Here is a 24,428-nt window from a genome sequence, read left to right as displayed (position 1 = left end):
TTGACAAAGCCGTGTTGATTCAGCCTATTTTACAATGCATTTCCAAATAATGCACAATCTCATCTTTAATAATGGACTTTAAAATCTTGCCAATGACCAATGTCAGGCTAAGTGGCCTATAGTTTTCTGTCTTCTGTTACCCTCCTTTCTTAAGCAGGGGTGTTACATTAGCCATTTTCCAGTCCTCTGGGACCCTCCCTAGTTCCAGTGATTCCTCCGCAATCCCCTCAGCTATCTCCTTCAGAACACTGGAGGTGTAGGTGATTTATCCACCTTCAGACTTTTCAGTCTCCCCAATATTTTCTCTTTAGCGAAAGCCACGGCACTTACTCTGCCCCCTGATACTCTTGAAATTATGGTATTCTGCTGGTGTCTTATTGGGAAAATGTTAAACTCTGTTTTAAAGGATGCAATAGCAGAGCATTTTGTAATACGTAATATAATAAAGTGGAATCAGCATGGCTTCATGAAGTGGAAATCATGCCTTACAAATTTACTAGAATTGTTTGAGGAGGTGATAAGCAGCATAGATAAAGCAGAAGAAGTGGCTATAATGTGTTTGAAATTTCAGAAGGTGTTTCCCTAGCAAAACTGGAATCAATGGGAATCAGGAGCAAACGCTCTACTAGTTGGAATCATATCAGACACATAGGAAGACAGTTGTGGTTGCTAGACGTCAGTTATCTCAGGTCCAGAACATCTCTGCAGGAGTTCCTCAGGGTAGTATCCTAGGCTTAACAATCTTCATCTGCTTCATCAATGATCTTCCTTCCAACAGAAGGTCAGAAGTGGGGATGTTCACCAACAGTTGCATAATTTTCAGCATCTTTTGCAACTCCTCAGAAACTGAACTTCAAATGTAACAATATTCGGACAATATCCAGTCTTAGGCTGGCAAGTGGCAAATAACATTCACATCATACAAATACTAGGCAATGACCATCTACAATAAGACACAATCTAACCATGCCGCTTGACATTTAATGGTGTTACCATAACTGAATCCCCTACTGTCAATTTCCTGGGGTTACCATTGACCAGAAACTCAACTAGACTCACTGCATAAACACAATGGCTGCAAGAGGTCTAACAAGATAGGTCAGAAGCTAGTAATAATGATGCAGGTAACTTACCTCCTAACTCCCTAAAGCCTGTCCAGCATCAACAAGGCACAAGTCAGGAGTGTGAATGAATGCTCCCCACTTTCCTGGATGGGTGCAGCTCCAACAATATTGAAGAAGCCTGACACCATCCAAGACAAAGTAACCCATTGATTGTCTTCACATCCACAAGCATCCACTCCCTCCACTGAATCGGTGTTCAGTTGTAGCCATGTGCACTATCAACAAGATGCACTGTGGAAATTCACTAAAGATCTTTAGACAGCACCTTCCAAAACCCACAACCATTTCCACCTAGAAGGTCAAAAACATCAAGTTCATGGGAATACCATCACCTCGATGCTAATTCACTTCCAAGCCTCTCAACATCCTGACATGGAAATACATCACTATTCCTTCACTGTTGATGGGCCAAAATCCTGGAACTTCCCACCAATGTCATTGTGGGTCAACCTACGGAAGGCAGCTCCTCGAAGAAACAAGGGACGGACAATAAATGCTGGCCAGCCAACAACACCACATCCCAAACAAGTGAATTAAAAATAGTTACCACACGTTAGCCACTTGATAAGATAACAGCTCATTATGTTGGAGGTAATATGTCAGCACATATAAAGGATTGGCTAACTAGTAGAAGAAAATGCTGGAAAAACTCAGCAGGTCAGGCAGCATCAGTGGAGAGAAATCAGAATTAACATCTTAGGTCAAATGACCCGAGTTCTAAGGAAGGCTCACTCGACCCAAAATGTTAACACTGATATCTCTCCATGTTTTTATCTATGGTAGAAGTTAAGGTTTGAGCAAAGTGATCATTTTAATGATGGCAACCTGTAACTCATGGAGTGCTATAGGAATCAGTGCTGAGGCCACAATTATTTACAGTATGTACTGATAATTTGGATAAGGAAATGAAAAAAGACAAGCAACAAAGATGACACAAAGAATCTGCAGAGGGATATGAACTCATTAAACAAGTAGTCTAAAATTTGACAGAAGGAACATAATTTGGGACATTTAGGATTATTGCACCTTATCAGGAAGAATACAATTTAAAAAGAGAAAGACTGCAGAAAGCTACATTACAGAGGAGCTTAGGGATCCTTGTGCATGGATCACAAAATCTAGCATCAAGTTCAGGAAGTAGTAGAGAACACAATTGGAATGTTGATCTCTATTTCAAAGAGAATAGAGTAGAAATGTAGGGAGGTTTTGATAAAATTGTACAAGGCTCTGGTCAGACCATAGCTGGAATATGGTGAACAGTTTCAGACACCTTATCTAAGGAAAGATATTTTGGCATTAATGGTACTTCAGGGAAGGTTCACTCAGCTGTTACCAGGTATGAAGAACCTCTCATATGAGGTGAGGTAGAGTAGGTTGAATCTGTATTCATTGGAATTTGGTGAATGAGCGATGACTCTATCGAAACATACAAGATTCTGAGGGGACTTGACAGTGTAGTTGCGGAGACATTATTTCTCCTTGTGAAAGAATGTAGGACTGGAAGGGCACATTTAAGACAGAGATGAGAAAGAATTTCTGCACTCAGAAGGTATTGAACCAGTGGAATTCTTTACTTCAGAAGGTTGTTGAGGCTGAGTCATTAAGTAGATACAACACTGAGATAGAAAAGGAATCAGTAAAGGAATCAAGGGTTATAATGAAAAAGCAGGAAAGTGGTGTTGAGCATTATCAGAATACAATGATGTCATTGAATGGCAGAACAGTCTTAATAGGTTAAACAGCCTACTTCTACTCTTGCATCTTATGGTTTTATTTTCCTTGAATTTTATAGAGTCTACTCAATTTTATTTTGTCCATTAATATTACAGGAGGTCTGAGATTGCTCCAATATTGACATGTTCTGTAAGATTACCACCCATTCGCTGAAGGTAAAAAAAACCTTGGAACTGAGCAGAAGTTGATGTGTTTGTATTAGAAAAAGAAGCCATTCAGAGCAGGAGATATGCCGAATTACTGCATTCAATCTAGTTGTATGTTAAGCTTTCAATTTGGAGGCTTCACTTGGAGGTCACCACTGATGATGTTACCTAGCCAGGTAATGAAACGTCTGGATATCAAACCTACAGCTCAGCGAGCAAACCTACACCCTAAACCTCAACCTGAGCTACAAACCTTCACAAACCTTGCAAGCTTTTAATTGTTAGAATATCAGAGCGAGGCAGTAGGAAGATGACTTTACTTATTCACTGCTTCTGAACCACCCTGTCAATGCTCCTCATAATCAGTCAGGTACCCTCTTAGCCTTCAGTCATCTGCTCTCTCAAGATGGGCGAATCCTTGGAATTTCCTACACTGTGAACGCTCAATCATTAAGTTTCAAGAGAGACACTGATAAAGTTCTTCACATCAAAGGATGTGGGGATAGCATGGGAATATTATGGTTAGAATAGGTGGTCAGCCATGATCCAAAGTAGCAGAGCAGTCTCGAGGGGCTGAATAACCTGTTCCTGTTCCGATGTTGCTAAGATGCTCACTGAACACGTGTTTGGACAGAAAACTTTGGCAGAATGTATCTGACAGTAAGGTTTGATATTTTGACTGGAGTTACCAACTTTAGAGTGACATGTTCTTGGAGGATTTACCTCTGCCTTTTCATTTTTAAATGCCTTAATCAATTAAAATGCTTTTTATGTGGTATCCGATAGATTCATAACCATTTTTAAGAAGTCTTTTTATAAATGTCATTTTCCAAATGCACTCAATTTTTGTTTCTGAAGTTAGTGTCTACAATACTGATCTTGAGTTACTAGAAAAATGACAACCATAGTATTTGTATTCATCTAGCTTACAAATTTTAAACACAAAAGTATCTTTATCTATAAATTTTTGTACAAATATGTCTGTTTTTGTTAAAATTATTTGCCTTCCCTCAAGCTGGATGATTTCCATTATGGAAATTTCTTTAGATTACTTACTGTGTGGAGACAGGTCCTTCGGCCCAACAAGTCCACACCAACCCTCCGAAGAGCAACCCACTTGACCCATTCCCCTACATTTACCCTTCACTTAACACTATGGACAATTTAGCATGGCCAATTCACCTAACCTGCACATTTTTTTTGGACTGTGTGAGGAAACCCACGCAGACACGGGGAGAATGTGCAAACTCCACACAGACAGTTGCCTGAGGTAGGAATTGAACCCAAGTCTCCTGTGAGGCAGCAGTGCTAACCACTGTGCCACCCTATCTCTCGTCAAAGCGAAACAGGTTCTTCCCTCATGTTAAGAGAACCAAATATTTGATAACAATAATACTATTAAAAAAGGAGATTGATCACACAGAAATAAATATATCAATGCCATTGTATGTAACTGCTTTGAGGATGCTTGAGATTATACTTCAGATCGCATTGATGCTGAGAGCTGTTACCTCAATGGAAGCTTGTACTCTAAATTCTTGCAACAGCACAATCAGGAACAATTTATCAATTCATTTTAGCATCAGTTCATTTCATTATTTATACAGTGTATTAAGCTTGTGAACAATCACACAACATTGTAACTTCAAACTATCTTTGAGGCTACAGTTGATCAAAGTTTCTTTCTAAAGTGGAAACCTGAAGATTCTACTTTCATTGCTCGTTATTTTTCTGAAATGAAACCAAGTGAGTTAGTGTTTCTGTTCACAATGCTTGTTTCCTCTTTCGTAGTTAGTATTCCAATAAAATAAGAGCTGTAATTTCTGCTGGTGAACCACATGGTTGAAACCACATAGCAGCATGTGATTGCAAGAAACTGCAGCTATGCAAGCATATTACCTGTAATCCCAGCAAGGGCTTTTACCACAGCATCCTGAGGCATTCTCTGAAATGCAGTATGACATTCATTACTTCAAAAGTGTTTTACATTTTTAGTAGAATACAAATGAGTATATGAATCTGTATGAATGTTTAAAAGGACTTATGAATCAAATTGATCAAAAATTAGTTTGAACATAGATGAAATGAAAACAGGAAACAATGAAAATAGATCAGTTAGCATTTATAAAGAGAAATTATGACATTAAAACCTTATATATGGATCCTTTATTAGAACAAACATTTTGAAAACTCACCATTCAAACATAACCTCACAGATGCTGTGTTTTCCCAGAATTTTCTGTTAAGTTTCAAATTCCTGTTTTCATTTTCTCTTTATTCATATACTTTCAATATATGTACGACACTGGCCAGACTCCAATTTCTAGCTTTTTCTCGTTTAAGTCCAAAATGTGTTTTCTAAAAGTGAACTGCTGCAGAGACAATAATTGCAGGTGTGTAAGAAAAAACCTCTGCTGGAATGTAACACCTACAGGTGTGAAAGAAACTTCAAAGAGGTTTGATTGTGATCTCTTGTGACTACAATGACCACAGGGGCTAGTGCCTTCCTGCTCAATAGCACTTTATGTCCCAAACTGCAGACACATATTCTGTTTTTCCTTTTGAAGAATACTCAAGGACAGGCATTAAAATACAATTTCAACTCCACTGAAGAGGTCGAGTGGGTTTTGCACATATGGCTTTAAGTGTTAGTGAACTGTGAAGGTCACAATTATCTGTGTTGCAGGTAACATCCTTCTGTCTCTGAGAGGTGCAAACTAGTTGAAGAAAGAAACCAGGATAAGGAGCTATAAAGCGAGAATCTTAAAAAAATGTCTGTTCTACTGCCAGTGTCAATGTTACAGGTAGAATCCAGTAATGAACACAATATCATCTTACCTGCTTTTCATGACCAAGTCAAAGATTTGTCTGTGTAACTTTTTTTTACTTTTAATTTTTGGACTTACCTCTTATATATAACTGTGCTTATGTGGGTTGCGTTAGTATTTCTTCTTATGTATCCAATTACCAATCTTATTCATTTTGTTAATTCATGAAACCCTGGTAAAATTATCTCCTTTTGAAAATAAAGTTTTTTGGGTCAGGTAAAAGATATCCACAAAGGAAGGGATCCTCTATAAATAAACTTTGTTGCAACCAACTAAGGGGGTGGGTAAATAATGTAGGGTAGTCAGTTCATCTCTCCTCATCTGGGAGACTACAAGTTGGGTATTCTGTCTGAAACTGTACCAAAGTGGGGAACCTTGCCTGGGGCCTACTTGCACTATAAATAACTTCCTGTGTTTAATTTTCTTCCCTTTTCCATTTGTTCCTCTAATTTTCTTCCTTGCTCTGAGGAAATCTCATATAATCCCTACACTGCAGAAAGAAGCCATTTATCCCATTGCATCGGCACCTACTCTCAAGGCAGCCTACCCAGACCCAGCTCCACCCCACCCCCCGTCCCTGTAACCCTACATTTACTGCGGCTAATCCACCTATCCTGCACATCCCTGGACACTACAGAGAAATTTAGCATGGCCAATCAACCTAACCTGCACATTTTTGGATTGTGAAAAAGAAACCAGAATACTTGGCACCCACGCAGGCATAGGGAGAACGTGCAAATGCTACACATACAGTTACCCAAGTCTGGAACTGAGCCTAGGATCCTGGCATTGTGAGACAGCAGTGATAAGCACTGAGCCACCATGCCGCCCTAAATCTTGACAAAATATAGCTAAAAAGTCTTGGCGTAACTCATCTTAGTGAACATTCAGTTTTGGAAGCGTAACTATTACATGAAGGTTTTGGACACATAATTGTTTGAGTTGGCATCTCACCTTGGAAGAGTGAGCTAATGGAGGAATACTGAAAATCAGAAATCAGACCAAGAGTTACAATAAACACAAATAGAACTTGCTGGAAGAAATCAGCAGGACAGACAGCATCTGTGGAGAGAAAGCAGAGTTAATGTCTCAGGTCCAGTGATCCTTCTTCAGAACATGTTTGTGTTTCTGATTTCTAGGATCTGCACTTCTTTGTTTATTTTGCCAAAAGCTGCCATGTTTGGAACTTGTCAGGAGGTGCCAGGTGAGAAGTGTCTTAAGAGCCTTTTAAGTTTATTTTTAAGTCAGTTAATGGGTTTTGAGCTTTGTTGGTTGGGTCAATATTTATTTCAGACAGAAAGGAAAGGAAGGTAGCATTACTCTGATATTTAAGGATGACATATGGTGGTAGAAAAAAAATGGTATCGACTCTGTAGGGAAAAACTTTGAATCAACATGGGTGGAAATTAGAAATATTACGGGAAAACATCGCTGATAGACCTAGTCAAAGGCCACCAAATAATAACATCATGGTGGGATGGGCAAAAAACAAAGAAATAACTGGTGCATATAAAAATGGTACAGCAATTATCACGGAGAATTTTAATCTATGTATAAATTGGTCAAACCAAGTTGATCAAGACAGCCTTGAGGAGGGGATCATAGAATGTATCCGCAATCGTTTCCTTAAACAGTATTGAGAGTGTGTTGCTGGATAAGCACAGCATGTCAGGCAGCACCCGAGGAGCAGGAGAATCAATGTTTTGAGCATAAACCAGTCATCAGGAATTCCTCTAATTGCCTGACCTGCTGTGCTTTTCCAGCACCACACTTTTGACTCTGATCTCCAGCATCTGCAGTCCTCAATTTCTCCTCCTTAAACAATATATAATGCAACTCATGAGGGAGCAAGCTATCCTAGATCTAGTCTTCTGGAATGAGACAGGAACAACTAATGATCTCACAGCAAGAGATCCTCTCGGAAGGAGTGTTAACAGTATGGTTGAATTTCAAATACAGATGGAGGGTAAGAAGGTAAAATCCAATACCAGTGTCTTAAGCTTAAACAAAGGAGACTACAATGGGATGAGGGAGAAGTTGGTTCAGGTAAACTGGGGGCAAAGACAATGGTGGCACAATTGAGGAATAATGGAGGACTTTCAAAGCAACTTTTCACTGTGCTCAGCCGAAGTATATACCAGTGAAATGGAAGGACTGTAGGAAAAGAGACCATCAGGCATGGATATTTGAGGAAATAGAGAAGGGTATCAAATTGAAAGCAAAATGCATATAAAGCTTATTGGGAAACTGGGGCATTAAGAAATCTTTAAAGGTCAACAGAAAGCCATGAAAAAATAGAGAAATGTAATATGTATTATGAGAGTAAACCAGTTCAGGATATAAAACCAGATAACAAACATTACTGCAAATATATAAAACGAAAAAGAGTGACTAGGGTAAATGTTGGTCTTTTAGAAGATGAGATGGGGGATTTAATAATGGACAATGAGGAAATGGACAAGGCATTGAACAGGTTTTTTTTGTAAGTCTTCACAGTGAAAGACACAAATAACATGCCAATAATTAATGATAAGGAGGCTATGATAGGTGAGGACCTAGAAACGATCAGTATCATTAAAGAGATAGTGTTGGGTAAACCAATGAAGCTTAAGGTAGACAAGTCTCCTGGCCCTACTGGGTACTAAAAGTTATGGTGAGGGAAATAGTAAATACATTCGTGGTATATTTACTAAAATTCACTGGACTCTGGAGCAGTTCTGGCAGATTGGAAAGCAGCAAATGTGGTGCCACTATTTATAAAAGGAGGTAGACAAAATATGGGTAACCATAGACTCATTATGGTTCTGTAGTGGGGAAAATGCTTAAATCTATAATCAAGGAAGAGATAGTGAGACTTTTGTCAGAAAATGTCCCATTGGGCAGATGTAGCATATGTTTATGAAAGACAGGTCATGTTTAACTAATTTACTAGAATTCTTTGAGGACATTATGAACACGTTGGACAACGATACACCAACAGGATTCCAGTATCTGGATTTCCAGAAGGCAAGGTGCCACACAAAAGGCTGTTTCATAAGGTAAAGGTGCATGACATTACAGGTAATGTATTAACATAGATAGAAGATTGATTTAGTAATAGAAAACAGAGATAAGATAAATAGGTCTTTTTCTGGTTGGCAATTGGTGGCTAGTAATGTGCCTCAGGGATCAGTGTTGGGACTGCAATTGTTTACAATTTGCATAGATGAGCTGGAGAAGCTACAGGCACATAGTTACGCCAGAGAACAGAGGTAGCTGGGTAACAGTTAGAGGTGGGAAGGGGAGGAAGCAGGCAGTGCAGGGATCCCCTGAAGTCATTCCCCTCAACAATAAGTATACCACTTTGGATACTGTTGGGGGGGATGGCCTAGCAGGGGTAAGCTGCAGTGACTGGGTCTCTGGCAAGAGGTCTGGCTCTGAGGCCCAGAAGGCAAAGGGGGCGAGGTGGAGAGCGCTAATTATAGGAGACACTATAGTTAAAGGGACAGACAGACAGTTCTGTGAACATGGGCAAGACTCTCAGATGGTTTGTTGCCTCCCAGGTGCCAGGATCCAAGACGTCTTGGACCGTGTCTTCAGAATCCTTAAGGGGGAGGGTGTACAGCCAGAAGTCATGGTGCACATTGGCACCAACGACATTGGTAGGAAGAGGGGTCAGGAGGTCATTCAGGAGCTCAGGGAGTTAGGCTGGAAGCTAAAAGCTAGGTCATCTCTGGGTTGTTGCCGGTGCCACATGACAGTGAGGCAAGAATAGGGAGAGAGTGCAGTTGAACACGTGGCTGCAAGGATGGTGCAGGAGGGAGTGCTTCAGGTATTTGGACAATTGGACTGCATTCTGGGGAAGGTGGGACCTGTACAAGCAGGACAGGTTGCACCTGAACCAGAAGGATTTGGTACTTGGTAACGAACCGGGACAAGTGATGGGTTTGTTAGTGGGTGAGCATTTTGGTGATGGTGACCACAATTCTGTGACTTTCACCTTGGTTATGGAGAGAGATAGGTGCGTGCAACAGGGCAGGTTTTACAATTGGGGGAAGGGTAAATACGATGCTGCAAGACAGGATCTGAGGAGCATAAATTGGGAGCACAGGCTGCCGGGGAAGGATGTCGTTGAAATGTGGAACTTTTTCAAGGAACAGATATGACGTGTCCTTGATATGTATGTACCTGTCAGGCACGAAAGAAATGGTCGTGTGAGGAAACCTTGGTTGACAAGGGAGGTTGAATGTCTTGGAAGGAGGAAGAAGGAGGCTTACATAAGATTGAGGAAACAAGGTTCAGACAGAACGTTGGAGGGATACAGGATAGCCAGGAGGGAGCTGAAGATAGGGATTAGGAGACTAAGAGAGGGCATGAAAAATCTTTGGCGGGTAGGATCAAGAATAACCCCAAGGCCTTTTATGCGTATGTGAGAAACATGAGAATGACGAGAACGAGGGTAGGTCCGATCAAGGAGAGTAGTGAGAGACTGTGTATTGAGTTGGAAGAGATAGGAGAGGTCTTGAATGAGTACTTTTCTTCAGTATTTACAAATGAGAGGGACCATATTGTTGAAGAGGAGAGTATGAAATGGACTGGTAAGCTAGAGGAGACACTTGTTAGGGAGGAAGATGTGTTGGGCATTTTGAAAAACTTGAGAATAGACAAGTCTCCCGGGCCTGACGGGATATATCCAAGGATTATGTGGGATGCAAGAGAGGAAATTGCAGAACCGTTGGCAATGATCTTTTCGTCTTCACTGTCAACGGGGGTGGTGCCAGGGGACTGGAGAGTAGCGAATGTTGTGCCCCTGTTCAAAAAAGGGAATAGGGATAACCCCTGGAATTACAGGCCAGTTAGTCCTACTTCGGTGGTAGGCAAAGTAATGGAAAGGGTACTGAGGGATAGGATTTATGAGTATCTGGAAAGACACTGCTTGATTAGGGACAGCCAGCACGGATTTGTGAGGGGTAGGTCTTGCCTTACAAGTCTTATTGAATTCTTTGAGGAGGTGACCAAGCATGTGGATGAGGGTAGAGCAGTGGATGTAGTGTACATGGATTTTAGTAACGCATTTGATAAGGTTCCCTATGGTAGGCTTATGCGGAAAGTCAGGAGGCATGGGATAGTGGCCAGTTGGATAGAGAACTGGCTAACCGGTCGAAGTCAGAGAGTGGTGGTAGACGGTAAATATTCAGCCTGGAGCCCAGTTACAAGTGGAGTTCCGCAGTGATCAATTCTAGGTCCTCTGCTATTTGTAATTTTCATTAATGACTTGGAAGAGGGAGTCGAAGGATGGGTCAGTAAATTTGCAGACAATACAAAGATTGGTGGAGTTGTGGATAGTGAGGAGGGCTGTTGTCGGCTTCAAAGGGACTTAGATATGATGCAGAGCTGGGCTGAGGAGTGGCAGATGGAATTCAATCCTGTCAAGTGTGAGGTTGTCCATTTTGGAAGGACAAATGAGAATGTGGAATACAGGGTTAACGGTAGAGTGCTTAGTAAGGTGGAGGAGCAGAGAGATCTAGGGGTCTATATTAATAGATCTTTGAAAGTTGCCACTCAGGTGTTAGAGGTTGTAAGAAGGCCTATGTATTAGCGTTCATTAGCAGAGGGATTGAATTCAAGAGTCGTGAGGTGATGTTGCAGCTCTTTAGGACCTTGGTAAGGCCATATTTGGAGTACTGTATGCAGTTATGGTCGCCTCATTTTACGAAAGATGTGGAAGCTTTGGAGAGGGTGCAGAGGAGATTTACCAGGATATTGCCTGGAATGGAGAATAGATCATATGAGGGTAGGCTGAGAATGGTAGACCTTTTCTCATTGGAACGGCGAAGGATGAGGGGTAACTTGATAGAGGTTTATAAGATGATCAGGGGAATAGATAGAGTAGACAGTCAGAGACTTTTTCCCTGGGTACAACAGAGTGTTACAAGGGGACATAAATTTAAGGTGAAGGGTAGAAGGTATAGGAGGGATGTCAGGGGTAGGTTCTTTACCCAGAGAGTGGTGGGGGCACGGAATGCGCTGCCTGTGGGAGTGGCAGAGTCAGAATCTTTGGTGACCTTTAAGCAGCAATTGGATAGGTACATGGATAGGTGCTTAAGCTAGGACAAATGTTCGGCACAACATTGTGGGCTGAAGGGCCTGTTCTGTATTGTTCTATGTTCTATGTTTTAGATAAGACAGAAACAGGGAGGTTGTTTACACTGATGGGTAAAACTAGAACTAGAGGGTACAGTCTCAAATTAAAGGGCAGCACGTTTAGGATTGAGTTAAGAAGGAGTTTCTTCACCCAAAGGATTGTGAATCTATGGAATTCCCTGCCCAGTGAAGCAGTTAAGGTTACCTCATTGAAAGTTTTTAAGGCAAAGTTAGATAGATTTTTGAACAGTAAAGAAATAAAGGGCTGTGATAAGTGGGCAGATAAGTGGAGCTGATGCCACAAAAGATCAGCCATGATCTTATTGAATGGTGGAGCATCTGGATAGGCCAGATGGCCTAATCCTGCTCCTATTCTTTTGTTCTATTGCTCGTCCCTAATTGTCTTCAAGAAGTTGGTGATGAACTTTGTTCTCTCAGGCATTTGTTGAATAAAAGAAAGACCCTGCTTCTATCTCCAACCAAAAGAGAAAATGCTGGAAAATCTCAGCAGGTCTGGCAGCATCTGTAAGGAGAGAAAAGAGCTGACGTTTCAAGTCTAACTGACCCTTTGCATCCGCAGTAATTTGCTTTTATCCTGCTTCTATCTCAGCTGGATTGGGGATTGAAGTCTGTGCAATAGGAATTAAAATCAATGGATGTGCTAGCTATGTAACTAACTGAGCTAAACAGAACAATACAAACATTTGATATTACTGTTATTAAAATGAGTTTGCCATGATTGCTAACCCATTTGAAGGGGAAGCTTTCAACTGAAAAATGTTCCAGAGTCGCTGGAATTTTTGATTTGTAGCTTTGGAGTTAATTGAAGTCTTATATGCATCAAGGAGGCAAAACATAGTAGAATAATAAATAAAGATAGAAATAGACCCTTCTGAAATCAGATATTTCCACATTTGCTTTGGTAAGTGAGGTGAAGTGTTCCAATCTCCATGAGCGTGCACAAGATCACCCAAGTGGCAGATCTTGATTGCAGTCCGGATCTTTCAAGACAGTGGCATTGATGTGACCAATGTGAAGAAATAGATGTGACACCAAAAAGATAGCATTTACAATACCAACATGAGGTTATTTAGAGCTATGTTTAATTCAGATTACAGAGTTCATGTTGGCAGGTTAGGAAAATCCATCAATTCTGGTGGCTTCTGTGGAGTGAGAAGAGAATTAATGTTTTGAATACTTCAGAAGAAGGGTCATCAGGCTTGAAATGTTAACAGTAATTTCTCTCCACAGATGCTGCTCGACCTGCTGAATTTTTCCAGCAATTTCTGGTTTTGTTTATTTCAGATATTCAGCATCTGCCATTCTTTGTTTTATGTAGAGGAATAACCTTTGTATATTTATGGGGCAATGTGCAAGGATCGGTGCTGGTTCCACTATTATCATTATAGAAATGACTTGGATGTGAATATAGGAGATGCAATTAGTAAGTTTGCATTGACATTTATCATGACTAATCCACCTAGCCAACATGTCCCTGGATACTAGGGAGCAATTGAGCATGGCCAATCCATCTAACCTGCACATATTTGGACTGTAGAAGGAAACTGGAGCACCCAGGAGAAACCTGCCCAAACACAGGGAAAACATGCAAACTCCATGGAAACAGTAGTCCAAGGCTGAAATCAAACCCAGGTCCCTGGTACTATGAAGCAGCAGTGCCAAACATTGTGCCACAGTGCCACCCATGTGCCAATGTGCTGTCCATTGTGCCTCCCATATTTACTCTAACTTTCTGTGTATGATTAGAGAAACAAATTAACACTTTAGTGCTCAGCCCTTAATATATATTGTTTTATTTCTGAAACCTTCTGTTAGCAGAAAGCCTCTGGTATGATTGTGAGGCCTGTTATGATAATAATTATAATTATGATATTGAGCAATTATAGCAATGATCCAAAGATTTTGGGACAGAAAGCATACTTTTGGCCAAACAGCAAAGCAAGGCCAGTAGTCTAAATCCATGCTGTTAGTGCACAGCATTTAAGACAATATATGCAAAGACTAAAGCCTATCAGAGTCCTAGGCAAAACAGATGGATGGATCAAGGACAACACAGAAAGTTAGGCTGATGAGGTGGAATATTATTGTGCTGTGTCCAGGAATTGCTTTTCAAATATGGTGATCACTGCTGACTACATAATCCATAATAAATTAATAATTGTTTAAACCCTACAATCATAGTCTTCCTAAGCATATTGTCTTTTTGCATGAGCAGATGTAATGATTTTTTTCTTAATTGATTTGCTTCTGCTGTGAAATGCTAACGAATGGCATGCCCTGTCATATACTCTAAAAATCACATTTGTATATTTTTACAATTACTTGGACAATCAATTTATCGGAACTATATTATTTAATAGAAATATAGCAACTAAAGTTGAGAAAGTTCAAAGAAAACTTGGGAATAGGGTTAATGTAAAATGTGTTACCATCTCAAGGTTACCAGCATTTCACCATCTAATTACTGCAGATGCTTTCTTTTGCATTTGACTTAAGATGAAAGATTTGAACATCAAAAGCTGACATTATGAAAGGGTAAGTTATTTGTTTTGTGAGGCTTCATCATATTATAATCTATGCAGCCTTTATAAATACTTAAATGAAGCACCTGATGATTCATATCTGAAAGTCACTTTGTTGTTTAATAATTATGCTTAAATTTTTAACAAAATTAGAATTCCTTAACAAAATCTTTTACTGTTTATTTGATATCTTGTCAGCAAAATAATCTTTTCTACCTTCAAAAGGGTGGCACAGTGCGTCAGTGGTTAGCATTGCTGTCTCGCAGCACCAGGGACTTTGGGTCAATCCTAGCCTTGAGTGTTTATGTGGAGTTTGCACATTCTCCCCATGTCTGTGTGAATTTCTGCTGGTTGCTCTGGTTTCCTCCCACAGTCCAAAGATGTGCACTTTAGGTGGATTGGCCATTCTAAATGGCCCAGTAATAACCAGGGATGTGTAGACTAGATGAATTGGCCATGGTAAATGAGGGCTTACAGGGGTCTGGGTCTGGGTGGGATGCTCTTCAGTGGGTGGTGCAGACTCAGTGGACCAAAAGACTTCTCTGCACTGTAGGGAGTCTATGATCCTATGAAATTGCCTTGGTATAGAGGAAATGTTAGAGAATTAGTATCCAGAGGACAGGTTAATGTTCTAGTAACATGGATTCAAATCCTATCATTTCAGATGGTGAAAGTTAAATCCAATGAATCAATATGGAATTAAAGCTAACTTCAATAATGGTGACCATGAAACCATGACAAGAATGCATCTAGTTCACAAATACTTTCGCATGAAGTTTGCGGTCCTTACCTGATCTTGTTTATTTATGACTCCAGAGTCATAGCAATGCTAGTGATTCTTAATTACACTCTGAAATGGCTTAGCAAGCTTGTTAATGATGGGCAATAGACCTTGCAGAATCAAATGTGGCTTGAGAAACCATCCTAAAGTAAGATTAATGTCACTGAGGGGTAAATCTGACAGGATGGTGATAAAATTCCAGAAAGTATTCAAATGTTAAAACTTAATAGAACAACAGAGACCTAGAAAATCAATGTTGCGTATGCACTTTCCTAAAACTGTCATTGTCAGCAAACATAGTGGCATATGTTTTAAAACAATAGATTTTTAATCCAATTTAAAATAGACTTCCTTTCCTATTTCTCTGCATAACACTAAAATCAAACAAAGATGAATTAAATTATAGTCCATAATATTAGCTGATCACTATCTTGCTCAGATAAACAGGAAATAGCACAGAGCTGTTCTGTCAATGATCTAACTGAATTGTGCTACAGTCTCTAAGGCCTGAGTGACCTATTGCTGTTCAAATATTCTTATGTCAAAGATCTCATATGGAAATCTAAGCCAGTGTCAGGCAGGTAGCAATGGCAGAGCCGGGTGTCAAGGTATGGAGTCTAAAGGTTTCTATGGAAGATAGCTATTTATAATGGAACAAAATGAAGAAACCATCCTCATGGCAGAAACAGCCCTGTCAACCCTGCAAAGTCCTCCTTACCAACATCTGGGAGCTAATGCCAAATTGGAGGAGTGCCTTGCAGCCTCAACAGGCAACAGCCTGACATAGTCATACTCATGGAATCATATCATACAGGCATTATCTTAGACCCACCAGCATCATCCTTGAATACATCCTAATACACAGTAGGACACACTCAACAGAGGTAAACAGTAGGGAGTGAGTTACCTTGGAAATCCTTAATGTTGATTCCAAACTCCATGAAGTCTCATGGCTTTAGGTTAAACATGGGCAAGGAAACCTCCTACGATTACCACGTACCATCCTCCCTAAGCTGATGAATCAATATTCCTCCATATTGAACATTTTGATAAGGCTTTTGATAAGGTTCCACATGGTAGGCTGCTCTGGTAGGCTAGATCGCATAGAATCCAGAGTAAGCTGACACATTGGATACAAAATTGGCTAGATGGTAGGAAGTGGAGGGTAAAAGTGGAAGGATGCTTGTCAGACTGGAGGACTGTAATGAGTAGAGTGCCTCAGGGGTCAGTGCTAGGTCCATTACTGTTTGTTATCTATATCAATGATTTGGATGAGAATGTACAAGGCATGATTAGTAAGTTTGATGATGACACTAAAATAGGCAGTATCATGAACAGTGAGCATCAGGACCTTGATAAGCTGGGGAAGTGGGCCGAGAAATGGCAAATGGAATTTAATATAGATAGGTGTAAGGTCTTGCACTTTGGAAAGTCAAATCAAGGTAGGAGTTTCATGGTGAATGGCAGGGCCTTAAAGGAGTGTAGTGGAACAAAGGGACTTTGGCGTTCAGGTGCACGGTTCTCTGAAAGTGGAGTCACAGATAGATTTGGTAGCGAAGGAGGCTTTTGGCCCATTGGCCTTCATCAGTCAGGGCATTGAGTTTGTAAGTTGGGAAGTAATGTTGTACAGAAGTTGGTGAGGCCGCACTTGGAGTATTGTGTTCAGTTTTGGTCACCTTGTTACAGGACTGATGCTATTAAACTGCAAAGAGTGCAGGAGAAATTTACAAGGATATTGCCTGGGCTTAATAGTCTGAGTTATAGGGAAGGTTGGACAAGCTAGGACTGTTTTCTTTAGAGCGCAGGAGACTGAGGGGGGACCTGATAAAGGTGTATGAGATCATGAAAGACATAGATAGGGTGAATGCACTCAGTCTTTTTCCCAGGGTTGGGGAATCGAGGACTAGAGGGCATCAATTTTAGGCTAAAGGAGAAAGAATAAAAGGGAACCTGAGGGGCAACATTTTTACACAAAGGCTAGTACGTTTATGGAATGAGCTGCCAGCACAAGGTGGGTACATTAACAACATTTAAATGGCATTTGGACAAATATATGGATAAGAAAGAATTAGAAAGATATGGGCAAGTGCAGGAAAATAGGGTTAGCGTGGGTGGATATTTTGGTTGGCATGGACCAGTTTGGACCAAAGGGCTGGTGTCCATGCTGTAGGACTCTGTCTCTATGACTTGGAAAAAACACTGAAGTTGACAAGGTTGCAAAATGTACTCTGAGTGGGAAACTTCAAAATCCACTTGTAATTTGTCATTTATATCTGATTATAGGAGGAATGGTTAGTAGGTTTGCAAATAACACCAAAATTGGGAGTGTGGTGGACAGCGAAGAAGGGTATCTCAGAATACAATAGGATGTTTTCAGATGGGCCGATGGGCCAAGGAATGACAGGTGAAGTTTGATTTAAATAAATATGAGGTGCTGTATTTTCGTAAGGTAAATCAGGTCAAGACTTACACAGTTAATGGTAGGTGTTGTCGAACAAAGACACCTTGGGACACAGGTTCATAGTTCCATGAAGGTGGAGTCACAGGTAGACAAGGTAATGAAGAAAGTGTTTAGTATGCTTGCCTTTATTGGTCAGTATATTGATTTGAAGTTGGGATTTCATATTGCAGCTGTATAGGACATTTCTGAGGCCACTTTCAGAATAGGACGCAAGTTAGGCTTTAGGAATACTGCATTCAATTCTGGTATGCTTGTTATAGGAAAGATTTTGTTAAACTTGAAAGGGCGCAAAAAATATTTATAAGCATGTTGTCAGGATTGGAGGTTTTGAGCTATAGGGAGAGGCTGAATAGGCTGGGGCTATTTTCCCTGGAGCATCAGAGGCTGGAGAATGACCTCATAAAATCGTGAGCGGCATGATTAGTTTGAATAGTCAAGGTCTTTTCCCAGGATAGGGGAATCCAAAACTAGAGGGCATAGGTTTAAGATGAGAGGGGCAAGATTTAAAACAGACTTCTTAACACAGAAGGTGATGTGTGTGTTTGGGGAATGAGCTGCCAGGGAAATGGTGTTGGCTCATAAATAGGAAGGGTTTAGAGGGATATGGGCCAAATGCTGGAAAATGGGACTAGATTCATTTTTAATATCTGATCAGCATGGACGAGTTGAACCAAAGGGTCTGTTTCCATGCTGTACAACTTTATGACTCACACTCTATGTTAAAAATCACACAACATCATGTTATAGTCCAACTAATTTATTTGGAGACACCAGCTTTTGAATCCCTGGTTTTTCATCAGGTGGTTGTGAAGCAGGACCGTAAGGTATAGATTTTATAGCAAAAGATTACAGTGTCATGCAGCTGAAATGATATATTGAACAAACTTAGATTAAGTCTTTCATCTTTTAAAATGGGTTTACTCATTTCGGTTCTTAAATATGAAAATCCCAGAACTTCTTTTAAGTGACATTCTCAAGATAACTTCAGGTTTTCTAACAAAAGGTGCCATCTCAGCTCAGACAATGTACTAAAGGTGTGAGGTAAAAGTCTGTCTCTGTCCCAATCTTGAGTCAGACTGGTTCCATTTCTAAAGTGGGATCAATAGAATACTGCATGGATTGACTGTAGGTTATGCATTTTTTGAGCAAAATAGATTGTATCTGCAAATATAATTCTGCATATACAAATTCACCCCATAAATTTCTATGTCTGTGCACGTGCATGAGAGACAGAGTGAGTGTATGCATGTGAGTGTATGCGTGTGGTTGTAAGTGCATGTGAGAGAGTGTGTATTTACATGTGGGTAAGCTGGTAAAGTACATGTGTGAATGTGATGGGGTATACGCCTGTGGGAGGGTGCATGTGTGGGTGTGAGACTGGGAGGTGTAGGTGTGTATGTCTGCGAGACAGTGTGTACATGAGAGAGGGTCTGCATGAGTGTGTGAGTATATAAGAGTGTGTGGACGTGCTCGCATGCGCGTGTGAGAGAGATAGAGAGAGAAAGAAAGTGTGCATAGTGCAGTGAGGTCTCCTGTAGTGAGATCGAAGTCCCGGTTGAGGCCATCCCCATGGGTAGCGAACTTCGCTATCAGCCTCTGTTCAGCCACTTTGCGTTTTTGCCTGTCCCGAAGTCCGCCTTGGAGGATGGTCACCTGAAGGTCCAAGGCGGAATGTCCCAGACCGCTGAAGTGTTCCCTTACTGGGAGACACCCCTGTCAGCCATTTCCCTTAAGCCAGGGAATCAACTCTAGTTCAATGGAGAATGCAGGAGGATGTGCCAGGAACAGCACTGGGCATACTTAAAAATGAGGCGTCAACCTGGTGAAGCTGCAAAACAGCTACTTGCATGTCAAACAGCAAAACCAGCAAGTGATAGGCAGAGCTAAGCAATCCCACAACCAACTGATCAGATCTAAAATCTGCAGTCCTGCCACATCCATTAGTGAATAGTAGTGGAAACTTAAACAACTCACTGGAAGAAGAAGCACTGCAAATATGTCCATGCTCAGTCATGGAAGAGCCCCACACATTAATGCAAAAATAAGGCTAAAGAATTTGCAGTCGTCTTCAGCCAGAAATGTCGAGTGGATGATTCATCTCAGCCTCCTCTGCATCTGGTTCCATCATCACCAATGCCAGACTTCAGCCAATTCAATTCACTTCACATGACATAAAGAAATAGTTGGAAATGCTGGATACTGCAAAGGTATGCGCTCTGACAAGATTCTAGTAATAGTATTGAAGACTTGTGCTCCAGAACATGACACTCTCTCACCCAAGTTGTTCAGTACAGTTACAATTCTGGCATCAACCCATAATGTGGAAAATTGCCCAGGTATATCCAAGGATCATAGAATCCTTATAGTGTGGAAGCAGACCATTCAGCACAGATTGAACAATATTCAGCACCAGATACTGAAGAAGTCCACGTTCAAATGCAACAAAATCTGGATAAAGTCCAGGTTGAGATAATAAATAGCAAGTAACATTTGTGCCTCAGAAATGCCAGGCAATGACCATCTCCAATAAGAGACAATCTAACCACCACCTGTTGACATTTAATCATGTTACCATCACTGAATCCTCCACGATCAACATTCTTGGGGCTTACCATTGACCAAGAACTCAACTGAACTCACCGTATAAACACAATGGCTACAAGAACAGGTCAGAGACTAGGAAAGCTGTGGCAAGTAACTCATCTCCTGACTTCCTAAAGCTGGTCCATCATCTACAATGCAAAAGTGATAGAATATTCCCCACTTGCCTGGACGGGGACAACTTTAGCAACACTCAAGAAGCCTGACACCATCCAAGTAAAAGAAAACATTTGATTGGCACCCCATACACAAACATTCACTCCCTCTACCATCAATGCTCAGGAGCAGTAATGTTTACCATCTACAAGATGTACTACAGAAATTCAGCAAGGATGCTTAGACAGTACTTTCCAAACCCACAACTATTCCCATCTAGAAGGACAAGGGCAGCTGATACATGGGACTACCACCACCTGCAAGTTTCCCACCAAATCGCTCACTATCCTGACTTGAATATATATTGCTGTTCCTTCAGTACCACTGGGTCAAAATCCTGGAATTCCCTTCCTAAGAGAATTGTGGGTCAATCTACAGCCTGTGGACTGCAGCGGTCAAGGAGGCAGCTCATCACTATCTTCTCAAAGATAATCAGGGATGGTCAATAAATGCTGGACAGGGAGCAATATAAGTTGAATGATTAGCCATGATCATATTGAATGGCAGAGCAGGCTTGAAAGACTCTTGTTCTTATTTTCTATGTTTGTATGTATGTACTGAGAATACGTATATAAATAAATACTTAAAACAATTACTTCCTCCAAGCACTTACAGGAGAATATATGAGCAATGAGCCCGCTCCCAATGAACCATACAAATTTCATGACCATCACAAACTCATATTTGAACAGGTTTAAAGGACAAGGAAATGGAACGGCTTTGCTCAAAGTTGTCCTGAGTAACATTATTTTGCATTAATCTTCATATCCAAGTAGACTATTGGCATTTCCTTTCGGCAGCCTCACATTAATGTCGCTGTATGTCTGGGTATTCCAGCATAGCTGTTTTGCTCAGCCTGAAAACTGGGTCACGGGTCTCCAATTTCAGTTTAGATGGGGTGTAAAATTCTTGGGAGGAATTATGGGTCTCACACAGACTCTTTCACATAATGTCATTTCAAATATTGTGTTTTCAAGCCACTAATTAGTGACATTAACAAGGACTTTCTGTACCATATATTGATCCTAGTGTATTGAAATGAACATGCAATTTTTGGGATGCATTTATTGTGTTCACTGGTTATTGTGTCACTAGTGTTAAATGCATCCATTAATAATTTCCTTGCCACATAATACTGCATTCAATGAGAAACTGATTTTAAAAAATTCCAATGGAATAAGGATACAGATTCTGAGATCTTGGGTCCTACCAAAGCTACACCAGCAGTGTTATTTGCAGCAATGTAAGAACTGCATAATGCAGTCTTAATGGGTGGGAATCAAAAAGCCTCCCAATCAGATCTGGAGTTAGGCAAGATTGCCCAGTCTTTGCTGCCTTGTTTGAGGGTTGTATAGAGCCTTTTCTTGAGTTATAGAGTCATAGAGATGTACAGCACAGAAACAGACCCTTCGGTGCAACTCGTCCATGCCGACCAGATATCCTAACCCAATCTAGTCCCACCTGCCAGCGCCGAGCCCATATCCCTCCAAACCCTTCCTATTCATATACCCATTCAGATGTCTTTTAAATGTTGCAATTGTACTAGCCTCCACCTTCCTCTGCCTTCCTCTGGCAGTTTATTCCATACACATACCACACTCTGAGTGAAAACGTTGCCTCTGAGATCTCTTTTATATCTCTCCCCTCTCACCCTAAACCTATGCCCTCAAGTTGTGGACTCCCCCATCCCAAGGAAGAGATTTTGTCTATTTGTCCTATCCATGCCCCTCTTGATTTTATAAACCTCTCTAAGGTCACCCCTCAACCTCCAACGCTCCAGGGAAAACAGCCCCAGCCCTTTCAACCTCTCCCTAGAGCTCAAATTCTCCAATCCTGGCAACATCCTTATAAATCTTTTCTGAACCCTTTCAAGTTTCATAACATCTTTCCGATAGGAAGGAGACCAGAATTGCACACAATATTCCAACAGTGGCCTAACCAATGTCCCGTACAGCCAGAACATGACCTCCCAACTCCTGTATTCATTTCTCTGACCAATAAAGGAAAGCATACCAAACACCTTCTTCACTATCCTCTCTACCTGCGGCTCCATTTTTCAGAAGTTATGAAGCTGCACTGCAAGGTATCTTAGTTCAACCACACTCCCTAGGACCTTACCATTACACGTATAAGTCCTGCTAAGATTTGCTTTCCCAAAATGCAGCACTTCACATTTATCTAAATTAAACTCCATCTGCCACTTCTCAGCCCATTGGCCCATCTGATCAAGATCTCTTTGTAATCTGAAGTAACCGTCTTCGCTGTCCACTACACCTCCAATTTTGGTGTCATCAGCAAACTTACTAGCGAGAACTCTTATGCTCGTATCCAAATCATTTATATAAATGATGAAAAGTAGTGGACCCAGCATCGATCCTTATGGCACTCCACTGGTCACAGGCCTCCAATCTGAAAAACAACCCTCCACTAGCACCCTCTGTCTTCTACCTTTGAGCTAGATCTGTATCCAAATGGTGGGTTTTCCCTGTATTCCATGAGATCTAACCTTGTTAATCAGTCTCCCATGGGGAACCTTGTTAGACGTCTTACTGAAGTCCATATAGATCACATCTACTACTCTGCCCTCATCAATCCTCTTTGTTGCGTCTTCAAAAAACTCAATCAAGTTTGTGAGACTTGATTTCCCACACACAAAGCCATGTTGACTGACACTAATCAGTCCTTGCCTTTCCAAATATATGTATATCCTGTCCCTCAGAATTCCTGCCAACAACTTGCCCACCACCGAAGTCAGGTTCACTGGTCTAGAGTTCCCTGGCTTGTCCTAACCAACTTTCTTAAATAGTGGCACCACGTTAGCCAACCCCCAGTCTGCCGGCACCTCACCTGTCCATCAGGAAGGAAATGAGCTTGAGAGGGGTGACTACTCCAGGCAGCAGAGGCCTGCAGTACATGGATGATGTCACATGTTATGCTTGGATCTTCCACAGACTCAAGAGCATATGTGACTCATTTAAACTGGTTTCGGAAGCCAAGATAAATCAAGGCAAGAGCAATCGTGGTCTAACCGATCTTTTATCCCCTTCACTATCACGTCAGACTGTCTGAAAAGCTGCTTATATGGCTTGGAGGGGCAAGAGCATGTGTCAAAACCTGGGAGGAGTGTATAACCAAGGTGAGGCATAAATTAGGCAGCTGGAAGCACCATCATGGGTTAAAAACTTGGTTATGAGATGTGAGGTATTTTTGGTGTTGTTGGATGTGATATAGGTCTGGCCTATTCTCTGAACTTGCAACACTGCAGTCATCTGAGCCATCTTGTAAGGGGAGTAGATAGGCAGTTCTGTGGCTGAAAATAGGACTCCCGGATGTTATGTTGCCTCCCAGGTGCTTGGTTCAGGGATGTCACTGATCGGCTGCAGAGCATTCCGAAAGGGGAGGGTGAACAGCCAGTTGTCTTAATGCATATAGGCACCAATGTCAGAAGTAACAAATGAGATGAGGTCCTGAAAGCAGAATTCGGGGAGTTAGGAGAGAAGTTAAAGAGGAGGACGTCAAAGGTAGTAATCTCAGGATTGTGAACAATGCCACGTGCTAGCCAGGGTAGGAATGAAGGTATAGGCAGGATGAACAGCTTGAGGGATGGTGTAGGAGGGAGGGGTTCAGATTTGTGGGAAATTGGGACCAGTTCTGGGAAAGGTGGGACTATTACGAATTGGATTGTCTACAGCTGAACCAGACGGGAACTAATGTCCTTAGGGGAGTTTTTGCTATTGCTGTTGGGGAGGGTTTAAACTAATGTGGCAGGGGGCTGGGAACCAGAAGAGAAAACTAGTAGACAGTGAGGCTGAAACTAGAGACTGTTAGCTTTACTAAGCGGAAGAGTAGGCAGAGAGCAGATGAACGCAAAAGAACTGGCGTTTTAATACAAGGTGTATAGTGGGTAAGGCAGATGAACTTAGGGCTTGGA

This window comes from Hemiscyllium ocellatum, chromosome 2 (genome assembly GCF_020745735.1).
Source record: "Hemiscyllium ocellatum isolate sHemOce1 chromosome 2, sHemOce1.pat.X.cur, whole genome shotgun sequence".
NCBI lineage: Eukaryota > Metazoa > Chordata > Chondrichthyes > Orectolobiformes > Hemiscylliidae > Hemiscyllium > Hemiscyllium ocellatum.
This window is presented reverse-complemented; position numbering follows the sequence as displayed.